This window comes from Belonocnema kinseyi, chromosome 3 (assembly GCF_010883055.1).
Source record: "Belonocnema kinseyi isolate 2016_QV_RU_SX_M_011 chromosome 3, B_treatae_v1, whole genome shotgun sequence".
Classification (NCBI taxonomy): Eukaryota; Metazoa; Arthropoda; class Insecta; order Hymenoptera; family Cynipidae; genus Belonocnema; species Belonocnema kinseyi.
Window position 1 is genome coordinate 108,470,015 of NC_046659.1, and position 10,161 is coordinate 108,480,175.

Sequence of the window (10,161 nt, forward strand, 5' to 3'; positions counted from 1 at the left end):
TATTTTCATTACCCTACGAATAAGTATTTTTGAATATATTTTACTTACAGTGCTAAATAAGCTAATCCCTCTGTAATTATTGCACTCGCTTTTATCTCCCTTGCCCTTGTATATTGGTACTATAATCGCTTCTTTCCAATGGTCTGGGACGTCTCCCATCTCGAAACATAAATTTATCAATTCGCAAACTCTATGTGGTATGTACTCGCAACCGTGTTTAAGCATTTCAGCGTTAATACCGTCTACCCCGGGAGCCTTACCGTTTTTCAAGTTCTTAATTATATCCCTAACCTCAGTGACACAGACTTTTTCAATTGAGTTTTCCAACGCATCGTGTTCAACATCGCAGTTGTCGTGTCCTATAGCTTCATCTCATTCTTGATTTTGAAAAACAAGTTTCAAGAAAATATGTGAAAAAATTCATAGGATTTTCTGAATTTCTTAAGAATTGGAATCATTTCAAACGAGCTTCAGAAATTTTTGAAAAATATTATGAATAATTTGAACTTTTAAAAATTGCCAGAAAACTCAAGGCAAAATGTTGATTTTTAAAGATTACGAAATACCATTTTTAAGTTTTTCAAAAAGTTTGACTAGTATATTTTTTATGAGTTTCCTGGAAAAAATTGTTATAATTTTTTATTTTGAATAATTACCTAATAGCTAGAAATTTCATTTTTTAAAATGTATTTCCATCTATTTTCAAGATATTAAAATTATAATTTTTTTCTTTTTGGCAAAGAACTCTTCATCCGTTTTGGTCAAAAATTTATTTTTTTTTTTAATTTTCTTTTTTGGATAGAAAATTCGTCCTTTCAAATTGAAAATTTCTTCTTAACGGTAGAAAAGTCATATTTCTTGGAAGATTTTTTTTTATTTCGCTTTTTTGTTCAAAAATAACATTCTTTAATTAAATTTTTGGAAAGTTCAAATGTCTTCTAAAAAATTGATCATTTTTGAAACATTTTTTTTAATTTACCTATTTGGTTGATAATTTATCCTTCATTGTTGAAAATTATTATAAATGTATTTTTTGCTTTGTTTAAAAATTCAATTTCATAGGCTTATAATACAAGTCTTTTAAAAAATTGGCATTTTGGGTAAAAAATTCAAATATTTGGTTGAACTTTACCCTTTTTGATTCGAAAATCCGATCATTCAGTTGAAAAATCATTTTTGATGTTTGAAAATTAAACTGTGTTCTAAAAGAAATTACTTTTTCACTTGAAATTTTTTTTAATTTTACTGGTTTGTTGAAAATTCAATTTTTGTCATTCAAAAGTCATCTTTTTTGGTTGAAAATTCATACTTCTTATATGAAAATGGACATTTTTGTTAAAAATTGAACTGTCTTCTGAAAAACTCATCTTTCCTTCTTGAAAATTATATTTTTTGTTGAAGATCTAAGTTTTCTGGTTCATAATCCAACTTTTATTGGAAAATTTTTTCTTTTTTGCATAAAAATTAAACTAACGGGTCGCAGTTCAATCTTTTTCGTACGAAAATTGGAATATTTAGTTAAAAATTCTTATTTGAGGGTTAAACATTCAACTGTCTTCTAAAAAGTTCGTCTTAATGCTTGTAAATTTTTTTCATTGAATTATTTAGTTGAAAATTCATATTTTTTCATTGAAAATAATTTTTTGATAAAAATTAAATTTTTTAGGTTAATGGTGCAACTGTTTTTTTCTAAATTCGCCCTTTTAGGTAAAAAATTCAACTATTTGGTTGAACTTTACCCTTTTTTATTCGAAAATTCGATCATTCAGTTGAAAAATCACTTTTGATGATTGAAAATTGAGCTGTGTTATAAAAAAATTTCTTTTATACTTGAAATTTTTTTAATTTGACTGGTTTGTTGAAAATTCAATTTTTTTCAGTCAAAAGTCATCTTTTTTTGTTTAAAATTCATACTTCTTATATGAAAATGTACATTTTTTTTTTAAATTGTACTTTCTTCTAAAAAACTAATCTTTTGCTTTAAATATTTCTTTTGTTTTTAATTCAACTGTTTGGTGAAAAACTCATCTTTCCTTCTTGAAAATTATATTTTTTGTTGATAATCTAAGTTTTCTGGTTCATAATCCAAATTCTTTTGGAAAATTTTTTGTTTTTTGCTTAAAAATAAAACTAAAGTGTCGCAGTTCAATCTTTTTCGTACGAAAATTGGAATATTTAGTTAAAAATTCACATTTGAGGGTTAAATAATCAACTCTCTTCTAAGAAATTCGTCTTATTGCTTGAAATTTTTTTTCATTTAATTATTTAGTTGAAAATTCATATTTTTTCATTGCAAATAATTTTTTGACAAAAATTCAATTTTTTATGTTAATAGTGCAACTGTTTTTATTCTAAATTCTCCCTTTTGGGTAAGAAATTCAACTATTTGGTTGACATGTTTTTTATTTCAACAGTGACTGATACTGTTTTTTCGTTATCTCTAAGAATTGGATTTGACTTTCTGCGACCTTTTCTAAAGCTTTCTATTCGATCTAAATCCTTTAGAAATCCGGGAGTTTTCGAGAAATTCTTTTTTTTTAACTTTTTCAGTAAAAAAATTGCGTCATCTTTGAGTACGCACGATGTTATTAAAATGAAGGTCTTGAATAAAAGAGCAGCATCGTGAAGAAAATTAAAATGCATCTATCATGCAAATTGTATAAAGCGACGATAAATCAGTAATGATAAATATTATGTTATTGTCAGATCGATCAATTTATTTTTCTTCCTGAAAAAACTCTTGCTAGTATTTAATTTTTTTTATAATTAAATATTTAATTGACTTAGATCTAATTGAATTGTTTTGATTCATTAATTCCAGCTCAGCGAAGTAGTTGATGTTTGTACATTTGAATTTTCATCAGAAAAGTTCATTTTCAAATTAAAAAAAAACAACACTTTTCTGCCCTGAAAGATGAATTGTCAACAAAAAAGTCGAGTTTCTAAACTAAAAAGTCAAATATTTTGGAAAAAAGTGAACTTTGGGTCAGAAAAACTGCATTTTTAAAGAAAAATATCATTTTTAATCAGGAAAGATCAATTATCTACCGAATAGATGAATTTTTAACTTATAATAATATTCAGGATAAAGCTTCAACCAAAAATGAAACAGTTAAATTTTAAGATAAAGACTGATAAATAAAAACTTTTAATAAAAAAAGGATTATTCAACAAAATTTTTAAATTTCAAACAAAAAAGATCATTTTTTTTTAAAAAGATCAATTTTTAACTAATTCAATATACAGAATTTTGACAGAGTTCGGCCATATATGAAATTTTTAGGTGAAAAAATAATTTAAACAAAAAATAAATGAATGAATTTTAAACAAATTCGTTGATTTTAAAACCTAAAACACGTATTTTGAACAAGATAAATAAATTGTCAACAGAATTATTCATTTTTAAAGCCAAAAAGACAAATTAACTGCAAAAAAGTTGAATTTTGAACGCAAAAATATGTTTTTTCAACCAAAAAGTGTAATTTTGAACCAAATAGTTACATTTTATACAAAATTGTTGCATTTTTCAGGTAAAAGAAAAAAATAATTTTCTTGAAAATAGTAGAATTTTTGACATAAAAGTTAATTTAAAATCCAATGTTTTGTTCATCAACATTAAGTCAAATAATCTACTTGTTAACGAAAAAATATGAATTCCCAGCGAAGCATGTAATAATCGATATTTCAACCAAATAATTTCATTTTCGACAACCAAAAACAACTGTCAACCAAAAAAATATTTTTTCGACCAAGGAAGACAATTATTCAACAAAATACATGAATTTTTAAGCAGACAGTTAAATTTTTAACGAAAAATAACATTGTTTTAACCAAAAATGGAATATTTTAATTGTTATTCTGAAAAATTTGTTTTTAAACAAACTTGAAACGAATTTCGGTCACAATAATTACATTTTTAACCAAAAATATTACTAAAAATAAATTGTTAACAAACCAGTGAAATTTTTAATAAAAAAGATGAGTTTTTAGTATAATTATTAAATTTTTCAAAGAAATAGTTAAATTTTTCTTTGAAATTTTTTACCTTTAAAAATAAATAAGTTTTTATCAAAAAAGTTCAAGTTACAACCAAGTGGTTGAATTTTCAAGCAACAAAGATAATTCTCATTCAAAAACATAATAATTGGTATTTTAATTAAAAAAAAGATTTTAATTTTTAATCTAAAACAGTTAAATTTTTAACAAGCAAAAAAAATTATTTAAAAAAAAATACAATGGAATTTTCAAGTAAAAAAGTCGCATGTTTTAGAAAAAGTTAAATTTTTTATTGAAAAAGATGAATTTTCTACAAAAAAAAAAGATTAATTTTCAATCCATGGGATTCATTTACAGAAAAAAGAGAAGTTTTGAACAAACTAGTTTGAAAAAAATAAGGGGTGAGCGAATGAAACGTGATTGATCAATATTTTAAAAAATTGAGTAAATGATTGCTTCTGTACGATTGGAATATCATCAATTCTATTTTCAACCTTAAATCATAAAAATCATTTCATATAGCAATAGTTCCAAAGGTTTTTCTTATAAAAAACAAATCTTTCGATGCGTGAAAAAAACTATTGCCATTACAAATAAGTAGGGGAGAGTGCTCTCTTAAAATAAACCAATAAAATCTCACTGGTTGAATCAGCCAGAAGTGCGTCACTGAAAATCAGTGAAATTTCACTGGTTCACGAGCAGGACAAATGACGTTTTCGACTCTCGCCCTAGAAGCGGCGCAGTGCGCGAGTACTCAAACGAGTATATTGCGCAATATTATACATTCCAATTGAAAACTATTCAGACAGCTCTGACTGTTTAAGTTTCGATTTCCACGAGAAATTGAAATCAAAACTTGCATTTTTCTACGATTGGAAGTAAATTTCCGGGTTTTTAATTAAATTCCCGGTCATTTCCCACTCTTTCCCGGCCAAGTCGTCACCCTGCAGATTTTAAGTTTTAAGTCTCGTGAGGACGAGAAATTCACTCGTGTAAGCGGTGGAAAATTTTGTAGTAAAAACGAATCACGAGATTGTTGTACTTGCGCCTTTTGGCTTCTCTTTTAACCCTCTTGGAGTCTCCAATTTCAAGGAGTATCGGCTCAATCGGCCTTGAAAAATCTTTCCAAGAAAAGAGGAAAAACGTTCGAAAAAAGGAGAAATAATAAATTTTTAAAACGCGACACAACACTTTTAGATATCGCCTTACAACTTACAGAATTATCAGAATGCAAGCGTTTAATGATAAAATTTATGTAAATTTATGCCAAACTGCTTTTACTGAATGGAGGCTTTTAGTCGAGTGGAAAAATGATGTTATTTTTAGGGGCGGCGAATACAAGATAAAAACTATTCTTATTATCAGATATTACTCATTTGTTGATTTGATAAAACATTTTATTAAACAATTTTTAGAAAAGTTTGAATGAGCTCTATGGCATTTTGGTGAAATATCTCAATGTTTCGTCATCAGTTCAATGAGAGAGCAAGAGATTAAGATTTAAAACATTCTCTCGGACCTGTACTTTGGACTCTAACTTTTCCTGAATCAAGAACATTTTTGATATTTTTGTTTACTTTAAGAGGTCCAACATCTCACTTCAGTTTGATTAATCATTCGTGAATATATTTATTCAAAACAAGCTTGAAATGTCGAACGTTTCAGAAAAAAGTTTAATTTTAAATAAAAAGAAATGAATTTTCCAGAAAAACTTATTTCTAAATCAAAATAGATGATTTTTAAACTAAATGGTTAAATTTTCAAAAAAAAGATAAATGATTAACTAAAATTGTAAATTAAAAAGTAATAATTTCAATAAAAATTTAATTATAAGCCAAAAAAGGTGATCTTAACCGAATAGTTAGATTTTCAAATAAAAAAGATAAGTTTTAAATTAAAATAATGAATCTTAAAAAAAATTAATTTCTAAAAACGAAGCTTAAGTTTCAACCAAGTAAATTTTAATAGTAGTTTCAATTTCATTTGATTATTTAACATTTTATTATTTACTCATTTTAATAGTAATGATATTACGGTCAAAATGATTTCAATTTTAAAGTAGAAAAAGTTTGGTTTATTAAAAAGAGATTAGTTAAAAACAAAAAATTTAATGTTTGATATTGCAATAGAAAAAGATTTTAGTTTGAATTCAAAAACAGTTCTATTTGACCAGAAACTAGTAGCTTTGAACAAAATTCTTGAATTCTCAAATAAACTACATTAATTTTCAATCAAACAGTTGATCTTTTAACCAAAAAATTCAATTTCTACTAAAAAATACGAATTTTAAACAAAATAAATCAAGTTTGAACCAAATAGTTTAATTTTTAATCAAAAGGAAGAATTTTCTGCACAAAATGTAGATATTTTAACAGAATTCATACATTTTTTACCAAATTAGTTGAATTTTTAATTAAAATAGTTTTATTTTCTGCAAAAGAAATAAATATAATTTAAACCAAAAATATTACTTGTAAACAAAAATTACCATATGAGTTCATCAAAAATACGAGTTTCCAGCAAAAAAATGCAATAGTGGATATTTCAATAAAAAATTTTTTTTAATCAAAAAAGAAAGAAAAAAATTTGTTTCGATTCCGAAAATATGAATTTTCAACAAAGTAATTGAATTTTCGACCAAAAAAAAATTATTTTTTACCAGAAGAGATGAATTTTCAACATCGTATTTCAGTTCTTAAGCTGAGATATCGAATTTTTTAAAAAATAGTTGGCTTTAAAACCCAAAAACATAAATTTCAAACCAAAATTTAGTTCACATAGAAAGAGATGATTTTCGAACCAGATAGTTAAATTTTCATGTAAAAAATTTTTTTCAACTGTAATTATTAATCTTAAAAAATAATCAATCTTCAAGAATAAAGTAGTTTTAAACAGAATAATATCATTTTTGAAAAAAATAGTTGAATTTTTAAGTAAAAGAAAAAAATCGACTAAAATGACGAATCTTGAAAACAATTCTAACAAAAAAATTTTCTCTCAAACAATAAACATGATTTTTGTACCGAAAAGTTGAATTTTCTATTAAAAAAAATAAACTTATATGATGAATTTGAAAAAACTGAATTTTTAACCAAGGAGTTTGAGTTTCAACTCTTTAATCGTAGTGATATTTCTACCGTTAAAGTTTTTGATTTTGAAACATAAACAGTTGATTTGATACAAAAATTCGAAAAATGTAATATTTGATTTTTAAACTGAAAATATGAACTTTTTCGAAAAAATTAAACAATTGCTGATGTTGAAATTTGTTATTAAGAGATTTTACGGGCTTTTGAAATTTTTCAATTGATTGTGTAGTTAAAATTACTTCAAGAGATTTTATCATTTTCAGCGGGATTGATTAGATTTCACGAACTTTCAGAACATATTAGGACGGTTTAACAAATGTTAACAATTTTTTAAAATTAAAAAAGATTTTAAGAGTTAAAACTTTTCTTTAATACTTAATCAAAAAAAATCATTTCTATTGTTTTTTATAGAATTTTCTAGCCAGGGAAACTGTATTCCAAATGAAAAGGGTTTATCTTCGAAAAGCTTAATTTTTTTCCAAATTTAACCACTTTCGCTGAACCTGCTCTTTAGACGTGATGTTTTCTAGAAAAATTATAAGAAATTAATCTTTTCTATAGGCAGCTAAATATTTCAAATCGTATGCATTTCATTTTGACCTATAAACTCCAAAGTGGAACTCTAAGAGGCTTAAATTCCTAAAAAATCAGATCACTAGGTTCTACAGAAAGAGAATGGATTACATCGGAAATCGTGTACTGAAATTAGAAAGAGCTCAGGTCTCTTGATAACAGTCGGGTGTGTCGTTTCGAATCTCAATCCTTTTTTGCCTCTCCTTCGTCCTTGCGAATCGATCGAAGGCTATCATCGTTCTCTTAAGTACCTTAAAGGAGATTCTGCTACGGAAAAGTTACTAATTGGGATCGGCGTCGATCGTGAATTAAAGAACACGATCCACCTTCAACCATTTGGTTGAAAAATGAAATAGACCTTTCCCCATGAATCACGGATCTAGTATCTGGCGATGGTGGGACCAGGGAAGTTGTAAAAAACTCGCCCTTTTGAGTACCCGTGAAAGTTAGTAGAAACGAGCATGGTGCAATTGCGAGTGGCAGCCTCCTTGTTGAAAAAAAGAATCGAGAAAGGACCAAAGCGCCAAGTGAACTGACCGAACGGGAGACACAACGGAGAGAGACCCAACGGAGAGAGACCGAACGAAGGGAGATCCAACGAAGAGAGGCCCAACGGAGAGACCGAACGGGGAGACCCAACGGCGAGAACGACCGACTGAAGGAACAAACGACCAAACCACGCCCTCGCTAATGCAACACCAGGACAGCATTCGAATTGGCACAGCAAGGACGACTACTAACGACCGACACAAAGAGTATAGGTTGGCGGATCGACCAGCACGCACCAAGTGAGATTTTTTAATTACACCCTGTTTACACGCCCGACCAACTGGCTGGTCAACTATCTCCCCAAGATAGGGTCGACTGACGTACTCACGTACTTTACTGAACCACAACGACTTAAGTACCGAGGCGCACGTGCGCTAAACTGTTCCCTTGCCGAGAGCAAGGTAAACTGATAAAAAACTAAACATATTTTTTCAGTCTCATAATAATCGACTGCCATTAATTGCGTTTTTTCTAACTGTGTAAACAAGACTAGCGAAGCAGGCTTTGGAAATAACCTGGAGGAAGCTAATCTATAAGATACAGTTTGGTGATTCATGGAATAGAGAAAAACTCGATTTCCCTGGTGTCCAAAAAATGGGTTTTTACGGAGATAAATATACTCTTCAAAAATTCATTTCTATCCCTAATAATAAGATCAATCATCACTTTTATTTATAATATTTTAGTTGTATGTTTAAATTATGTGGAAAACAGTCCAAAGATTGGCTGGACTCTGTCTGGTGCAGTTTGCAAAATAAAAGTTATTTTTTCCCTAAACTATGTGTATAATATAATTATTGTTAATTTCGTAATACGTCCCCAGATTTGGTCATCAGCTGGACTGATGACATAAAAATAAATTCTTTGGTAAATTACGTGAAACACTAAAAAAGGGGTGACAGTATTTAGTTAGCGCACATCAACATAGAAAATATCATTAATATATTAAAAAAATGTATTTAATAATAAAATTTATATTACTTTTTCCATCAACAGATGGAGATGTTGCTTCGCTCTTTGGTTCAATTCACTTTTGTTCTAATTACGGCCAGCCGAATAATTTTTTACTATTGTTTATAGAAAATATCATTTGTAAGAGTATTTCTTATTAATATCAAATCATTTATTCAAACAAATAATTTTTTGAATCAATTTTGGCTTGGTAATGTTTGAGACTGACTACTTATTTTTATAATTTAATTGATAAAAATTAACTGCATTGTCTAAAGTATTTGCTACTTTAGTATGTTGAAAATACGCGTAAAATTTGGGTAAATTTTCAGAAATTTTGTCAGATATTGCTTCAAATTTCTAAGCTTTTTGAAAATGTCTCAAGACATTTAGACTTGTATTATTTCCATTTTTCCCCTTTTTTAATTTAATGATTTCACCAAGTTCTTTTAAATCGCGAACAGTTAAAATTACACGGAAAAAAATTCTTAAGGCGAACGAGTGAATCGAGAATATATTAAACTCAAAGAAAGTGTACGCTTGGATTAGGTAAAACGTTTAGTTAGAAGAGTTACACATTTAGTTACTGTATGTAAATTGTTCTCCTAAATCAGGAATTTGGACAAAATTGCTAAGTTCGAAAGTTTATTATTTTCGACACATTATGTATAATTGTATTATCTTCAGATTAGAAAAAAAATTTAGTTGTTATAGAAATATATTAACTTACAGTAGCCAATTTTTTGTCTGGTATCGCGAAAATGAATTTCCCTGAAATCCGTGTAATGCATTTGGAGGTTAAGTTTGTTGTTTTTATTGCGTATCTTGATATTTCAATATAGTTATCACCTACAATCGAAACAGATGTAAATTATTATTACTGCATCATAAACTTCATTTCATATTAACATTCGCGCACATTTTAAGTGGTAAAAAGCGTTTAATTGTCCAAATTAAATCTCAACTGTCACTGCTCCCGATTAGACCGTCGCCATTTTATTTC